The following is an 18,683-nucleotide window of genomic DNA, read 5'->3' on the forward strand; positions in this document are numbered from 1 at the left end:
CAAGCACACTCGGAATAAAGTATTATTATTATTTATTTTTTTATTCGGATTTCACATCAACAGGAAGTCCGGTTAACTATAATGTCCGTGCGCAACAATACCCCAACCCATAGATCCGCGGGTGAATAATAATCACCACATTACACAGATCCCTTCACATTTAAATTTACATTAAAGTATTTCGTGAGGCCTTCTAAAATGTTTTTAAATATAATTAGGGTTGGGAGACTTCCGGTATGGGGTGTGCTGAATAGAATGTGCTCGGTTGGCTCTAACTTTCCCACTCTTATTTACCTTTTAAACCTTGTCTTTTTTCAACATAATTTGTTTGCAACAGCTTTATAGGCCAGTGTTAACTGCAAAGACCTCCGGCAATGTCGAAAGCAAAGGGAAAACAAGCTGAAAAGGGCAAAGGTTCTCCAGCTCCAACTCCTAGCATTACTACAGCTTCGACTCCTAGCATAACTTTGGCTGACATTAGCTTGCTACTGGATGGACATAGAGCAGCTCTCACGGCTGATTTCAAATCCTCATTCGAGTCTCTGACATCTACCCTGGACAGCATACACTCCACTATCACAGACCACGGGCAGCGTATACATTCTCTGGAAGCTAATGCTAAGGAAGTCGACCAACGTCTCCAGCAACTTGAGAACGCATGCTCCGCTCTGAAGGGGGACAACGAGATACTCAAAACTAAGGTAGCAGATTTGGAGGGACGCAGCAGACGCCAAAATCTCCGGATTATTGGCCTACCTGAATCTATCGAAGGTCCCCGTCCGTCTGCCTTCTTCTCCCAACTCCTCGTTGATACGCTCTGCACAGAGATTCTTGCTTCACCCCCCGAGCTTGACCGAGCTCACCGGAGCCTCGCGCCCAAGCCTGCCCCAGGAGGGAGACTGAGACCTGTAATCCTGCGCTTCCACCACTTCCAAATTAAGGACCTAGCGATCCGTTGGGCCCGCAGGCAGGGTGAGCTGAACTACAAATGCCATAAGATCCGCTTGTATGATGACTACAGCCCCGACGTGTTAAAGCAGCGCGCCGAGTACAGAAGCCCCATGGCTGAGCTGTACAAGCGCGGGTACAAGCCGGCTCTCCTCTTCCCAGCCAAGCTGCGCATCACCCTGCCTAACGGGGACCGGACATGGCTCATGTCTGCTCCAGAGGCCGTCGAGTTTGTTCAGGACTTGAACATAGCTCCGTAAGCAAGCTAACTGTCATGTAGTTACACTGTGTTATATAACTGCTCTGGATGTACTTTAACTGTCAACTCAGACGTACATTGATGCAGTCATATTCTGTTGTTAGGTTAACATTGTCTTTTTAAGCATATGTCTGGCAGGTTGCTGTAATGGCAAGGCTTAAGTGCTCTAAATATCCTGTTGAACCAGATGAAAATGTCTTGAAGTGCTCTGTTTGAGGTATTTAAAAAGGTTACATTTTCACTTTTAAAGTTCAATTATACATTGTTGTGGGAATTGAGCGGGAGAATTGTTTGTCCAATGTTTTTTCAGTTAGGTTTTTTATTATATTGTTTATTTCATGTTATCTTATCCTTTGCCTGTGGGCTGCTTCTACACTTAATATACTAAATTCGGGCTCAAGCCACACCTTTTCTCTCCCTGTTGCTTGTCAGCGGGGGGGGGGGGGAGGTGCCAGGTATGGGGACAGGGACATGCAGGTACACCACCTGCCCAGTATCATTTTATGCTAAACTCTAACTCCTTAACAGCACCAAGTGGTGCTTTAAGATTTACAAGTTGGAATGTCAGGGGCCTGAATTCTTCTGTGAAACATAACAATGTGATTAACCATCTAAAACATTTAAACACAAAAATTGCCTTTTTGCAAGAAACCCACCTCCAACCATCAGACCATCTTAAACTTCACAGAGGGTGGGTGGTCCAGCTTTACCATTCTTCCTTTTCGAGCAAGGCCCGAGGCGTTGCAATTCTTGTTCATAAATCTGTCCCATTCTCTGTGTCCAATTGTTATATCAGACCCAAGTGGCCGTTTTATTATCGCATCTGGCAAAATATGTGGCAACAATCTGACGTTGGCGAACGTGTATGGCCCGAATTTTGACAACGAGGACTTTTTCAGGAATTTTCTTTTCTCCATTCCTGACATAAATTCCAGCCAGCTCATTCTGGTAGGGGATTTTAACTGTTGTATTGATCCTTCACTTGACCGTTCATCTAACAAGCCCTCTGCCCCATCTAAATCTTCCAAAGTCATCCAACTGTTCATGGAGCAATACGCAGTCTCAGATGTCTGGCGCTTTTTTAATCCTAGTGCCAAGCAGTTCTCCTTCTTTTCTCCTGTTCATGGTACTTTCTCCCGAATTGATTTCTTTCTTATTGATAACAAATTGCTCCTCTCTGTTAGCTCGTGCTCATACAGCCCTATAGTTATATCAGACCACGCAACTGTCATTGTTGACATCTCTCTTCCCGGCAGATCCTTGTCACGTTCCCCCTGGCGCTTCAATTCACTACTACTTTCTGACCCGGATTTTATCAAAACTATTAGCAATCGCATTGACCTTTTTATTTCCACTAATGTTAACCCGGCTGTATCTGCAGCAACAGTTTGGGAAGTGTGCAAGGCCTATCTAAGAGCAGAAATAATATCCTATTGCGCTTACCAAAGAAAAATCAACACTGAGAAGAGTATCTGCCTTTCCAGGGCTTTATCGGATCTGCAGACAAGATGTGTAGACTCCCCCAGTGCAGATATTCTCAAAGAATTACTGACAAAAAAGGCTGAATTTGACATTTTGGCCTCAGAAGAGGCAACAAAATCACGCCACAAGTACTATGAATTCGGAGATAAACCGAGCAAAATACTTGCCCACCAAATTCGACAATCCTCTTCCTCTCAGCACATCACTCAAATTAATACTGTTGATGGAATATCTATTAATCCTCAAACCATTAATGACCAATTCAAGGACTTTTATAGTTCATTATATACTTCTGAGAGCTCATCTGATGAGACACAATATGACAACTTCTTTAGGTCCCCAAACATCCCCTCCATTGACCCTGAAATATCATCTGGGTTAGATGAACCCTTCATAGTTAATGAAATCAAAGCTGCTCTAATGTCGATGCAGAGTGGGAAATGTCCGGGCCCTGATGGCTTCCCTGTTGAATTTTTAAAAATGTTTTCTGATAAATTAACCCCTCTATTGCTTAACATGTTTAATGAATCATTTCAATCTGGCACACTTCCCCCTACGCTACGTCAGGCTACTATTTCTCTTATACTGAAAAAGGACAAGGATCCTCTTCTTTGTGGTAATTTCCGGCCTATATCTTTGCTTTATGCTGACGTCAAGCTTTTAGCTAAGGTTCTAGCAAAACGTTTAGAATCTGTTCTGACTACTATCATCTCCACAGATCAAACAGGGTTTGTTAAAGACAGACACTCTTTTCACAATGTCAGACGGCTATTTGACACATTATATTCACCCTCTTCTCCTGATTCCCCGGAAATTATTATTTCAATGGACGCTGAGAAAGCTTTTGACCGGGTAGAATGGCCTTATTTATTTCGCACATTGAGAAGATTTGGGTTTGGCAACACATTTATTTCATGGATTAGGCTTCTATATACATCCCCCCTAGCTTGCGTCTGCACAAATAATGATTATTCTGATTATTTTCCCCTCAAACGTGGAACTCTGCAGGGTTGTCCACTTTCTCCTCTTTTGTTTGCCATTGCCATCCCTCAGGTCCAGTCAGATGCAGGGCATCTCAAGGGGGGGGAGTTGAGCATAAACTCTCCTTGTATGCTGACGACCTTCTGCTATTCATCTCGGACCTGGACAAATCTATTCCTCCAGTATCGGCTGTGCTGAGGGAGTTTGGGCAGATTTCGGGTTATAAGTTCAATTTGAACAAAAGTAAACTGCTTCCTATTAACGCTGCAGCTACAGCCAACCCCCTTTCAAAGTTACCGTTTAAGACATCTCTGGCAAGTTTTAAGTATCTGGGCGTTTGCGTGACCAAGAGTTTCTCAGATTTGTTTAGGTGCAATTTCTCCACTCTGTTGGTCCGACTGACTCAAGACCTCCAACGTTGGTCTCTCCTACCTCTATCTCTGGCTGGCAGAATAAATTGCATTACAAATGAATGTGCTCCCCAAATTTCTATATCTTTTTCAGTGTATACCAGTTTTCATTCCGAGACATTTGTTCCATTCACTCAATCGCTCAATTTCTCAGTTTATATGGAACAAGAAAACACCCAGAATTCGAAAAAACATTCTTCAAAAATCCAAGGAAATGGGTGGCTTAGCATTCCCTAACTTTTTATTTTACTATTGGGTCGCTAACATTCAAACTTTATTGTCCTGGCGTTGTTTTAACAAACAACCTCCACCGTGGCTGCAGATTGAGGATGCCTCATGTGGCCCTTATTCTCTGATGTCCCTCTTGGGCCTCCCCCTGACGTTACCATCCTCAAAATACTCCAAACATATTGTAGTTAAAAACTGTCTCAAGATCTGGACTCAACTTAAACGGCACTTTGGGTTCCAGGGAATACCTATATGTTCCCCTGTGCATTCCAATCCGCTGTTCACTCCCTCCATCACTGATGCTGCCTTTTCAATATGGGAGATCAATGGGATTGTGTCTGTAAAACAACTTTACATTGATGGAACATTTGCATCTTTTGATCAGCTGGCCCGTAAATTCAATCTACCCAAGTCCCACTTCTTTAGACATTTACAAGTCCGAGATTTTATTCGTAATCGTTTTCCAAGTTTCCCTGCTATTCCTCCTTCTACCTGGGTTGACACTATCTTAAAGGCCCAGTGAAGTGCATGTTTTTGCACCAAAATGAAATGGCAGTTTCATTCCTTACATATCATTGTGCCTGTTCATGGCTAAAATAATTTTTAATAATTCATAATTAATGAATTAATGAATTATTAATTTTGCCGTCTGAGCCTAACGGAAGTTGCAGACGATAGTGGCTGTGACGTCACAAGATGTACCCAGTTGCGATTGTAAACATGGCGGAGACTCTGGAAAGTGATACTAGTGTGAGAGAAATGATTGATTTGGACAGCTTTTCGGACAGGATAGATGAGGAAAGTGATCAATCTGGTGCACTTTGAGGGCAACATTAAGAGATTTATGGATACAGCTCTCAACACTCATATGAAACATATATTTCAATAATCAAAAAACATTGGAATGATTTCTTAACCTATTTTATACAACTAATATTACATAGATGGAAATATTTGTTTACATAGATGACCAAACCCACTGAGATAACTTAGGCTACAGTTTACCTCCCTGAGCTGATGTTATCTCTCTCAGTCCCACAGGAGAGCACTCTCCCTCTCCTTATTGTTGAAACAGCTAATCTCCGTTAGCTCCGAGCTAGCACCAGATGCTAACAACAACCCTGTAACTCTGTCAGTCTCTCTTTCTCTCTCTCTCGAATCGACCAGTGGCCTTTATTTATCATGATCAATCAAAGAATCTACGAAACAATGACACCAGCCAGGCTCACCTTCATCTTTTGGGAACAGAAGCATCGCCACTTCGGCAGACTTGACATTACTACAGCCAGCGGCAATGCATCGTTTCCCCTGTGTTTTTCATCCCTCTTTCTTCACTGTCGCCTCCATTGTCAGGTTTTCTCGATTGGAAATCAATTCCAGTCGACTCCGACACACTTTCCAGGAAAATACTAGCTCAAAAACGTTGAGAAATTAGACTTTGAAAAAGAGAAAAAACGAACGGTGGTGAATGTAAACAGTGCAGCGGCGTCCATCTCGTGACGTCACGCAGTAGATCGCAAGCCACGCCCACGAAGGCGAAGGTCGACTGCAGATTTCCCCGGAAAATTCAAAACTCGTCAAATTTGTTGCTATTCCAACATTTTTTGATATGGGTTCCAATGGACAATTTTGGTCATTACTATACGTATTAGCATAACAGATCATGCACAGGTGCACACTTCACTGGGCCTTTAAGTATTAACCCTAACCTCAAGGGTACCATTTCAAAGCTATACAATACTCTTTTCACATGCCACCCTCTGCCATCTGATAACTTTCGAACTAATTGGTCAGAGGACCTCAATATAGAGATTGGGACTGAGGTTTAGCCGTCTATTTTGAAACGCATCCACACATCATCCATTTGTGCCCGCCATGGGGTTTTACAATGTAAAGTGGTCCATAGAGTGCACTGGTCCAAAAGTAAACTAGCTCGCATCTATCCTGGTACTGATCCTAACTGTGATAAATGTCACCTAGGACCAGATAATCTCACCCACATGTTTTGGACTTGCCCCACCCTATCTCAGTTTTGGAAGTCTGTCTTTGACTCACTCTCAGCTATCACGTCTGTTACCATCCATCCCTCACCCTTAATTGGCCTGTTTGGTGTCTTACCCGTTGACCATTTACTGCCATCCTATTTAGCTGAACTTGTAGCTTTCCTCACATTGCTGGCTAGGCGCGTTATTTTGATGCATTGGAAGGGTCCTCCCCCCCCCTCTCATACACATTGGATAAAGGATGCCCTATACTTTGTGAAATTGGAAAAAATTAAACACTGTATTAGGGGCTCAGACTTGAAGTTCACAAAAATATGGCTACCCTTCTGAGAACATGTTAAGTCCCTCCAGTTGGAGTCTGTCCCCATTGGCTGAGTCGCCCCCCCTGTACCGCAACAGCTCACAGGAATGCTCACAAAATGTCTCGCAGGGTTTTTTTGTTTTTTGTTTTTTTTTCTTCTTTTCCCTTTTGGTATTTATTTTTTATTTTTATTTATTTTCATTATTATAATTTTTTTATTTCATTATTACGTTATTGTCTAATTGTAACTGATGTATTGTGTCTTGGGATTGTTTTGTTAGAAATTGCAGGGGTAATGCATTGTATTGATGTCTTTGTGTATTGAAAATCGCAAAAATAAATCATATATAAAAAATATATATATAATTAGGGTTGTAGTTGAAGAGTTTGTAAATGATTGCGTTGCGCAATCGCACAACGGCACGTCCATTAATTCCACAACCACACACATGGATTAACATCGATTTAATACATTAATGTAGCCTTTGTTTCTGCTAAAAGAGGTGTCGACCAGCTAGGGCAACAAGAAAATCGGCGAAATCGAGTGTGACTATTAAAAAATAAATAATTATTATATTAATATTGACAATAACAAACCGACCGTCGGGGTAGCATTTGCCGGGGAGCGTTATCATGGCGTCTATTATCAACGCTATGGGAGGTCTATGAAGGTTTATGGGACGCCCTGCCCGTTGAAAACTGACTTCCAAGGGGTACCCTGTACGTAATACAGTGACGGGGAGGGGCCCTGACCGTCCGTCAATATGTGACGGGTTGGGAGTGAGAACGTGTTGCTCGCAGAGCCAGCCTGCCAAGCGTTTCTTGGAAAGAGCTTTTCCAGTTACCCCACCCCCGAAGCACACAAACAGCTGTTCCGTGTGTCTAAGGGTAGCCGTGCGCTCCACATAATATGCCAGCGCACGCACCGGGCAGAGGAGGTGTAGGAGGGGGGAAGATTAAAACCCCCCAACTGAATAGCCCTCGACCTGAACGTACTCCTTAGGCTCTTGGGCACAAAGGAGGGGTTCGGTCTGAGTGTCGCCCCGCTCTGCTCACCCCGGATCATTAAACAACTCGGGTGAACCGATAGAGCGGTTTACTCGGACACTCTTTTGGCTGACGTTAAGGCAAGTAGCAATGCTGTCTTCCACGACAGTGCTTTCAGGGAGGAGAGCTCCAGAGGCTCAAATGGTTCTGTGACCAAAGCCTCGAGCACGAGCGGCAGGTCCCACTGCGGGGCAGAGGTGGGCACCACTGGGCGCAGCCTCCTGACCCCCCGCAAAGATTTCCCTGTACCCGCATAGCAAGGTTTATCACTCTCACCCGCGCATGCGCACTAGTTGCTTCCCGCACACTACTGTCAACATAACGTGGCTGGGATTCGCCCTCCCGTCTTGGCCGGAGAATTCCCCTCTCTCCGCTGGGACGCTTCCTCAGTTACTCACTGCCTTGCTGAAGAGAAAGGGATGGCAGTGAGGACGCAAGGCCTCCTCTTATGCCGTGAGATGCACGCGCATTCAGGTAGGCCCGCCCAGTGGCCAGCTACGTCTAGAAAGTCTCAGTGAAGGAATGCTTGCATGATAGGATCGAGGGGAGTACCCATAGAGTCCAGTAGAGGGCGGAGCCAGTGAGAGATATAACCACTATTTCCAGAAAGAGCCCCGAACCTCGTGCGTGCATACATTTGTATTACACAGGGCGTTGCCCGTACATTTATGATTGGTCAAGACTAGCTGAAGAGATACCATGGTTTAGACTTGGTTCTCTTTGGTAGGTGCACAGATTTTGAAAAAAAGTCCCTTGGCAACATGGTCCTCCAATCAGTGTTCGGCCGGCCTGTGGAAGTCCCTCCCTACTCTGGCACCATCATACGTCATTTGTTTTCGCTAACGTTTCTACAGAAAAAGTGGAATCTTCATAAGGCTGCTTCCTAGCTATGTGTGGGAGCTGAGCTCACCCAAAGCTCAAGGCCGGAGTGATGTCCTGTTTATGAATAACTCTTGTATTATTCCAGTGTCTGCACCTGACCTTGCTACATCAGTATTGCAAGCTGAAAACTTTCTTCTGACTATTCCCTTCGTTGGTATCTAACCCATCGGAACCTGGGATTAGTGATTGTGTCTATTTATTTTATAGTCATAGCAATCTCATGAGCACAAAAAGCATATCATGTAACAATAAGAGTCCCTCTTGTAATGTTATATAAAAATAGATTCCACACAGCCAGGCAGCGAGCAGGGATCTGCCAGCAAACCCGCGGTTTACAGGCGCTGCTGAGCTGTGGATGTGTGATTTCAGCAAGCTGAAGTTTGCCCTTCTCTGTGCACCTCCTTGTAAGAGTCCAATCCATGATCCAAATTCAAACACATTTGAATGTTTTCAAGCAAAAGGTTATGAATAAGCTTTTAATGCAAAAGCTGGCATTTTAAGAGATCTGGCATGACACAAATGCATCTAATTATATATTTTATTGTAGCTTGCGGATGTGAAGAGGCTTCTACTTGAAATAACCTGTGCACAACAGAGTGAAGCTGACCTTGGATTCCAACTACGAATGGACAAGAATGTGTAGCAAAGCCTTTCTGCATGCATCGAATCACTAGTCCTACTAAAGGTGACCTATTGTTAAACTCCCAGATCAAAGCTCGGGGAGAAAGAAATTATTTCCGTCAAGAAGTAAAGGGGTTAGAGGAGATATTATAAAAGACAAAAGCTCCCTGCACCGTGAACCAGCCCCAACACAAAACAGGGAATACCCAGAGAGCAAATATATATATATTTATAAAAGTCTGTTTATTGTGATTAGTCTCCATAAGGAATTCTTCAAAAAGATCTTCCAGGTGTGTCGTTTTTAGGGAAAACTGAACTCCCATTTCAGGAGACAATTATTTGTTGCACTGTTTACCAAGCTAAAATATCATCTGCCAAGAAATTTAATTCCTTTCCCCTAAATAATGCCTCTCTGAAGCTGACCCTGACCTTCCTTCATTCATCCTTAAACTAGAAAACTAGGAAGCCTATAGGCAATGACAAAATCTCTTCATGCAGGGAACGTATGTTTGTTTTCCAGTCAAATTGATCAGTTTTCTGAATAAAATGAATGCATCTCTTAAGTTGTATAAAATACACAAAGGCTGTATCCTGATATATGATATGCTTTAGGAGCAATAGGTGCGTGTTGTACAGTGTGTGTATGTGTGTGCGTAGATGTGGCGGACAGACAGGTCTCAGTTGGTTTGGTGTCCTATGCTTACTTTTAATACTTGTAAATAAAACTTTTGGCCCGTAATTTAATTTCCTCATTGTAGCGACCAGAGAGAGGGGGGGGGGATATACCCAGTCTCTGATAGTGTTACGTTATTATGAGAGTGCTCTCATACTTGTTTGATTCTGAAATTGTATATATTTATATAAATATATTAGGGCTTTCAGTCGATTAAAATATTTAATCGCGATTAATCGCATGATTGTCCATAGTTAATCGCGATTAATCGCAAATTATTCGCAAATGTTTTATCTGTTCTAAATGTACCAGAGGAATATTTTTCAAGTCTTTAATACTCTTATCATCATATGAGTGGACACATATGCTTTATGCAAATGTTTGTTTATCATTTCAACAATGACAAATATTATCAACACAACAACCTCTGAACATTACAAATCTGCCTCAATTCAACCTGGAACCTCTCTGTGTGTGTGAGTGAGTGAGTGAGTGAGTGAGTGAGTGAGTGAGTGAGTGAGTGAGTGAGTGAGTGAGTGAGTGTGTGTGTGTGTGTGTACTGTGATGGATCGTTGGAGCTATGTGCAACTCAAGACATAATGCTCGAACGGGAGCTGCCTGGACTCTGCAATAATGTTGCGCGCACTATCTGTGCTGAGTTTGCTGACTTTTCGTACAATGTCCCGCTGTCTGGCTGCCTGCACAAAGTCAAGTGCTCTGCGCAGTTGTCGGCGAAATGTCGCTCCTCTGTTTTCATTAACCAGCCTTATATCCGTTAGCACAGCTAGCTAGCACACATACACCTCCCGGTCCTCCCGATGGCCAGTCCGGGCCTGCCGGTGAGCATAGAAGTGTGGTCAGCCATAAGCGGGCGGCAGGAGCGGGGCTGTCAGCATCAGCTTGTAGATGGTATTTTAAACTCAATGCGCTCTGAAACTACGGGGCGGCCGAGGACAAAAAATACACATGCGTTAAATCGCGTTAAAATAATTAGTGGGGACAATTTTTTTTTGCGTTAACTTGACAGCCCTAAAATATATATATATATGTGTGTGTGTGTGTGTGTGTGTGTGTGTGTGTGTGTGTGTGTGTGTGTGTGTGTGTGTGTGTGTGTGCGTGTGTGTGTGTGTGTGTGTGTGTGTAATATGTCCCTATCTGTAGCCTGTTATTGTCTCATTATACCACACTGTGAATGAATTTTAAGAAAAATATAAGTTGTCATGAACACAGTTCTGTCCATCAGACAATGCTGTGCCTCCTGTCATCATTAATGGACGTCTCTTTAAAATGACCGCTCAGGAGAGGATTTCTCATTTCTCTAACCGTATGCTGCTTCCCCTCCTCTTTCCTCGGTCCCCCTCGGAGGGGAATTAGATAAATGAGAAAGGGCCCATGTTCCACAGGATATGGTCAGAGCTGGCTGTTGCTACGCTGTGATTGGCCCGTCTGCTTTTCATTTGAGTTGCAGTGTTGTCATCTATTTGGCAATTGTGTTTTGTATTTCAGGGCCACCATAGCTTCCTCCTCAAAATGGCATTTCAATCTTATATCTTATTTCATATTTAATCTACAGATATATGTTTTAAAAAAAAAGAAGAAGCCTCATACAGAAAAATCCCTTAATTTAATTTAGATATTAAAGACATACATAGTGTAGCAACATATAATGGAATAACAGTGAAATACAATATCCTGAAACATGTCAAACTGGTAGCCTGGTGACTCAAAGTAAACTGTATTAACTGTTATAAGTTGTAGGGTATTGCAGTATGTATTGGAAGTTTACAGTGACATCACTCAGAAATCAGTATATAATATCAAAGATTTAAGCAGGTTTTTTTAAATAGAGGAAATGAACATGAACAGCTAATAATGTATAGGTGTTAGAGGTTTTCTTGATGTTTAGGTTGCAGAGGTTTAAAATAATTACAGTCCAGACTCTCCTAAAATATGCTGCTTCCTTCCTGATGCAGGAGTTTCCCTGAGGAACATCCTGCTGCCTGCTGGGCACACACTCGGTTGGGGGAACTGAAGTATAGCGATCACTCTTGGATATGTTATATGCAACAACTTGCAAATTAAATCAAAGTTCTAGGATGCAAATAGTGAGGTCATTTTAAATGTTGTCCATCAACAATGATATTCATCGATATTAAGAAACATAACACAATAACTGAACTTTGGTGGATCTCACAATTAACACGTTAGATTAAGTGAGTAACGCAGTTCATGAAGTAGATTGAAATAGAGAATGATTTTAAAACCAAAGATGTATTTCTTGCAGCCTTGAAGCCTGAATGTACACAAAATATTTATATTATATCATATTCACAAATGTCATAGATAATTAGTATATAGAAGAGAATATCTTACCCCTAGTTTCCACCGGGTCGGTGTGCGGCGCGTAACGGGCGCGTTGAAGGATCGCGGCCACTCTAGTCAATGGGTGCTATTCCACCAGACACGCCGCGTTACGGCTCAGAAGCGTCTCGCCGCTGGGCTCCGCTCGAAATAGGATTGAAGTCGATCGACGCGACGCAGCCGTAAGGTAATGTCGGGCAGGAAGTGGAACTGTGACAGCATCCGGCCCACCCCCCAAAACCGGTTCCTTCTCCTCCCCCCATCCCTCCTCTGTAGTCTTTCCAGTAGGAGAATAAAGGCCAACGTTCTCCTTTGGTTTACGGGCACCGTGTGTAAATTATATAGAATAATTATTATGATGAATGCATTTTTTTTACCACTAAAATACAGCAACCCAGCTTTGATTCATGTTGTTTTTAACTGGACTATTACAATTATTATTAATTATGTCTGTAGTCTACAACACAACAAAATAGGAAATAACAACAATAAACACGATTTAAACAGACACAAAAATAAACCATTTAAAGAGCATCTTGCAGGGTTTTTTTTGTTCTACATTTATGCCTAAACTTGCTTGAAAATTACAATTTAAAAAGTGAATGTACGATTTGATATGTTTTACGAGACATAAGGGCAGGAATTCAGAGGGAAAGGAGCAATTTTGAGCTCTGCTCTTAAAAGCGGCTTTTTTTAAAGGTCATACGTCAAACGCGTCATATTACATAACAAAGGGTAAACATCTCTGCTCTCTGACAGCGGGTATAGTTAGTAGTTGCGTTGAGTTGAGCGGTTGTGTTTTAGTGAGCTTGTATTTTTATGTAGTTTTACATTGTATTTCACCATTTGTAATCAGGGTGCAGTATTGTGTTTGTGCAGGTTGCACAAATACCAGCCTGTCAGGACATCGAGTCCACAGTAAAAAGTACCGGAGCTAGCGTTCGTTCCTAGGTGCGTTGTGCATCCACCTCCCTGCAGCACATACTCTCCACAGCTTTATCAAGGAAACCGTATTACTTCTCCCCTATCCCCCCCCTTCGCTGCTCTCTCTCTCTCCCCTCCGATACACGGCACCGTAACGGCCCGTCTACACTACAGGCATGAAAACATCTTGAAGCTGGGCGTGTCTGAAGCTTGGCGATTTTTTGCGAGCAACCAATCACATGAATCTCCCGCCCCCGACAAACAAAGCAATAGCAATGTTAAAACGAAGTAAACTGGATATAAACTCTCCAAACAGGCGAAAAAACTATCAGTTTCACCCACTGTCTCCGCCACCTCCCTCCATTCCTGGTTCCTCCGGTTTGTATCCCGGTAAATAGTTCTGGTCGTAAAGAACCGGGTGATTTGCTACCGTAATTTCTCGTTTGGAATATGAGGAAATGAACTGCGGTCTGGCTCTCCCAGCTTGCACGCGGTTTGATTGGCTGAGCTTACACTGGCGGGATTTGCATAAACGGGATTTGATTGGCTGATGCCAAGCATCGAGCCTCAAAAGTTGAACATTGTTCAACTTTTGATGCGGATAGATGCTCGTGATGCTTGCAAAGCCATGCCATGCTCCCCACAATGCAGTTCGGCGAAAATTAAAAATCTTCTACGTCACCCCATTCAAGTGAATGGGCGAAGCGTTGAAAGCATTTTTTGATGCCTGTAGTGTAGACGTACCGTAAGACGTAGTGTGGAGTTGCATTAGGTAACGCTGTGGTGGCTGTACTGCTCCAGCCGTCTCCTTTGTGTTTGTTTGTTTCCCGCTGTCTGTGTTGTTTGTGTGTGCGTGGTGGCTGTCACCCCTGGCTCCCGGCTCAACCTCCACTCACCTGCTGCAATCAGCTGTGCACCCTCCCCGACTACACACCTGCTTTCCATCAAGCCATTTACAACGGCATATCAACGGAGGCTCCACAACCTTTCTCCGCCAGATCGTCAAGTATCAGCCGTATCTCCTCCGGTACACAGCACCGTAGTGTGGAGTTGCATTAGGTAACGCGAGATACGGCTGATACTTGCGCATTAGTTTCTGTTATGGATCAGTATCAACAGTCCTGCCAGTAACGTTACTATATTATCAATGCTACTTTAGTTATAACCTGATATATGATAGCTAACTTCACAATGTTGTGATGTGACGTTAGCTAACATTCTGTAGCTAACGCCGGTCACTCACCAAGATAGCTGCCTCCACTGGTTCTCCTCACACCGCAGCTCAATTTCTCTCCGATGGCCGTTATTTCTTCTAATCCTTGGCTGCTCCTGGTCTCTTGGACGCCTAGCAGGCTCATAATTATAAGGTTGTGATCCGTCATATGCATTCGAATATTCATGTTCAACTTCTTCTGTGTCTTCTGTGTCGAAACTAGCATTGGGATCCATGTTTATTAATACGTTACACCGGCCGCTCTCCCCCTTATTTCCCCCATGTTACGTCACACGCGGGAGGTCACGTGCCGAGGCTTTTTTATGAGGAAGTGAACATTTCTTACAAAAACAACACCAGATGTCACTGTGGTGTATATTTCTGTATATTTTTTAGAAAATCTAGTTTATTCATCATTTTCCTACACATTTAGGTGTCTTTAACCTGGAAGTTGCTCTTTAACTATGCACGACGCTCCGCTTCCGTAATGCTTCTGAAACGCTCGTGAAACGCGCCCGGTAGGGTATGACGCCGGAGGAGGCCGGACCAAAACCGCGGCGCAGCTGTAACGCGCCGCAGGCGGACCCGGTGGAAACTAGGGGTTAGACTGTGAATGGAGATGCTTGTTGGGGAGGCCAGAGACATACGTTATGTTGGAGAGCCAGAGCTCTCACATTTCAACTATAAGGACATTTGTTGGATGGCAACAATGCGTAGCGGCTGTTAATGCTGGCAGCTCTGAGAGCCGAACCCTGTTACGTAACCGCTTCCCATTCACTTTGAATGGGGTGACGTCAAGCTTTGCCGAACTGCATTGTGGTTCCGTTGCTTCACTTTGCCTCCGTTGCTCGCGCTGAAAGTTGAGAAAAGTTCAACTTTTCAAGCGTCTACGGAAGCGCCAGCCAATCAAATCATATGCCAGTATGAATTATGTATGTATGTATTAGCTATCCTATCAAACCGTGTGCTTGTGTGTCCGGGGTGGGAGATTAATTTGATTGGTTGTTGGTTGCGCGCCAGACACGCCCACTGGCAAGCTTCAACGCGACGCAACCGTGTGGACGCACCGTTAGAGGTGAAGAAGTGCCCCAGCTTCAAAGTTAAGGTCAAAAAGTGCATCACTTGGAATAATCCAAAACAAACAAATTTCACCCAGGAGACTTCTGGATGTAAGTTACTTGTGTAATTAACAAATGCCACTTCTGTAGTAATTGAAACACAAACTTTGACTTATTGACCCTTTATTTTTATGAACTTGACATGGCACATGGGTAGCTTATTTATAACTCCAACCACATTGTTTTCTTGAACCTAACAATGTAGTTGTATTGCTTAAACTGAACTACAAATCATCCATATTTTATTTTCACCAACATCACTACCATGTTGTTTCAGGTGAAGATTGAAGTTTATTTTTAAAGACCGGTGGCTCTCTGCTCCTTTCAATACTGTATCTCAGGGATGATGGCAATCTTGCCCTAAAAAAAAACAATAGACTATTTAGAAAAAAAGCTTTATAGTGAACCATAGGTAAACAATCTAACCATGTACAATACATTATATTTATTGTTAAATACAAGTATATATCCACTCTCAGAATCTGGGCCATGCTGTGCAAATGCCCTGGTTGTAATGAAAATGCATTCCATTCTTGAAATCATATTTGTCCCTGTGTGCCGTCCTTATTTAAATGTGAGTGCAGCTGACCGCACCGATTACATTGGAAAGCGAATGTCACTGCAAATTGGGCTTTGATGTTCACCTGCAGGGAAAGGAAAGCGCATGTATCGTTGAGTCATTCCAATTATGCCACACAAAGGGCATTATGAGGCTCAATAAAGGTTGTGAAATCAGCCATGTTGGTGGCACTGTGAGGCTGTGCTTTGTGCTAAATGCTACTATCAGTACTGTTATGCTCATAATGACAATGCTATGGTGCTGATGTTTAGCAAGTATCATGTTTAGATCATGTTTACCATAGTAGTTTTGAATGTTAGCATGCTAGCATTCTCTCGTTAGTGTTGCTGGCCTCAGGTATACGGGAACCTGCGCCGGCAGCAAGCTCAACGTCTCTGTACGTAGACAGAAGAAGAGGTAGAAAACATGCTTTTTCTTGTTGATGCTGTTGAACTATGGAGCGGTGCACACGTAGACCTGGAAAAAATACAAAACTCAAACATATCAATACAAACAATGCAGGGAGGAAAATGCTAAGTTTGCCGTAGCTCTGTCAGTGATCCTGATTTAGCCAGCTAACGTTCTACACATAAACAGAACTTTCATAACTATATCAAATATGTGTTTACATCTTTTTGATGTACTGAATATTGTCCCCTTGAAAACCGTTACTGAACTGATTTTGGATATTTGTACTTTGATAACCATTAATCTGCCCTTCAATGTTGACCATATTCTGGATCTTCTCGAGGAGTCTTCAAATCCCGTCAAATTATGTGTGACGTCATTGCGGGCCAAGTGCTCCAGCTGCACCGTTCAGGATCCCAGCATCTGCATGTAAACGTACGATGTCGCACACAGCAGCAAGCGATGAGAGTATAATTTTGAACGTGTCTGAGAGCTCATATGAGGCTGAAGGATCGGTTTATGTTGTATCTATTAGAAGTTCAGGAATTAGGTGCGTCAATATGGGCGATAAAACGGTCATGTAGCCAGTGGTGGACTGGGACTAAAAATCATCCCGGGACTCTCGACCGGCCCACTTCGGTACCGCTAGTAAGTTGTCAACGGGGGGAGTGGGGGATGTGAGTGACTTATCTGACCGGCCCACTTCGGTACCTCTAGTAAATTGTCAACGGGGGGAGTGGGGGATGTGCTAGTGACTTATCTGACCGGCCCACTTCGGTACCGGCCCATCGGGATTCGTCCCGATGGCCAGTCCCCCACTGCACCCAGCCCAGCCCACGTAAACTGTCAACGGGGGGAGCCTCGCTGCGGGGAAACGGTGTACCTAGTGTCCCGATCGGAGTGGGAATAATAATAATAATCATAATCCGTGCATTTTATCCATTAATTTCCCCAACATTGTGGTAAAAAAACCACACGTTTAATCCATGTTGGTGTACTACAACTACAAAAAGTATCGGTTTGTTTTTTTATCAGGAAATGCATAGTTTCAAACAAACGATTTTTAAATCATCATCCTCACGATCATTTAATGTATCATATGTTCGTCGGATTGACATGAAAGCACTAATAAATGTATTTTCATCCACTTGAGTTTACAACTACAAAAATAATCGATGTGTTTTTATATCACATCCAACGGGAGGAAATTCAGCAGCTCTCACTACCGATTTTTAATCCTAATTTAATCTCATCATCAGATGATGAGATGCCTTACGCCCTACATTATAAATCTTTAAAGTCACTTAGAATAAATAAATAAAAACTAATTCTTGAAACAGTTTTAAAAACCCTGCAACTTCTTCATCCAAGCTCTCAATCAGTGTTATGTTATTTAGTTTGCAGCTCATGCCTTACAACAGATACTTCAGACTAGGGCTGGGCGATATGGTCTCTAAATGATATCGCGATATTTACTGACTATATCGTGATATACGATATATATCGCGATATTCTGAAATGTCCTCTAAAACACATACATTTTTTTTATTTAACCCCTTGATGTTTACAGTCACGCCAGTATGAGGATTCTAGTAGTCCCTGCAACATATGTCTGCATTAAACAAATCGACTAATAATGAAGAAAATTAACACATTTGTTGCAATAGTAATTTATGCACTAACTACATTACTACTTGTACTACAACATTTGAATCATCAGTTCTTCCTCATTTTCCTCAATTGTTAATATGTGGTTTATTAAAATAATTATATTGTGGTCATTGTTAAAATATGTCTGCTATTATTATGAGTAGTGTTATTATTATTATTATTATTATTATTATTATTAGTATAATGTGCTTTCTGTCTTCCTGTCATTATCAGGAGTTAGACATGTAATGGCTATGTATTAGATTAGATTAGAACCTTCATTCTCCTAAACTGCTGGGACATTTCCCTATTGCCAATACCTTTTATATTTTCTACACTTCACTTACTTGTCAGCATAGGTCGGCATTGATGTACAGAGCCGACAGAAGACCTTGTTTATATTGGCATCATATTGAGAGGTGCAGTGACGCGTCCTAAAACCAGGAAGTAAGCTGCTGGTTCCCTCGACAAAAAAGCAATGGGATTTCTCCATAGGGTTTTGGAAAATAGCTGGAAATAAGGCCTGTGGAAAACAAACCTGTTTGATAAATGCACGTTTTGTTCAGCCGGATAATATCTACATGTCTACCCTACTTTTACAATTTTCGAATCATA

General features: G+C 42.7%; 2 protein-coding genes across 2 annotated transcripts in view; one reads left to right on the forward strand and one right to left on the reverse strand.

Annotated features, from left to right (window-relative positions):
- Window positions 1-12,323, reverse strand: part of LOC307020795 (E3 SUMO-protein ligase ZBED1-like) — a 59,774-nt gene extending 47,451 nt beyond the window's left edge. Inside the window, exon 1 of the mRNA XM_079652369.1 lies at window positions 12,209-12,323. The gene's annotated coding sequence lies outside the window, so the exon portion shown is untranslated. The remainder of the gene's footprint in view (window positions 1-12,208) is intronic.
- opcml (opioid binding protein/cell adhesion molecule-like) overlaps window positions 1-18,683 on the forward strand; it is a 641,537-nt gene that overhangs the window by 162,505 nt on the left and 460,349 nt on the right. The gene's annotated exons all lie outside the window — the stretch shown is intronic.

This window comes from Notothenia rossii (genome assembly GCF_949606895.1).
Source record: "Notothenia rossii genome assembly, chromosome: 9".
NCBI classification, from domain to species: domain Eukaryota; kingdom Metazoa; phylum Chordata; class Actinopteri; order Perciformes; family Nototheniidae; genus Notothenia; species Notothenia rossii.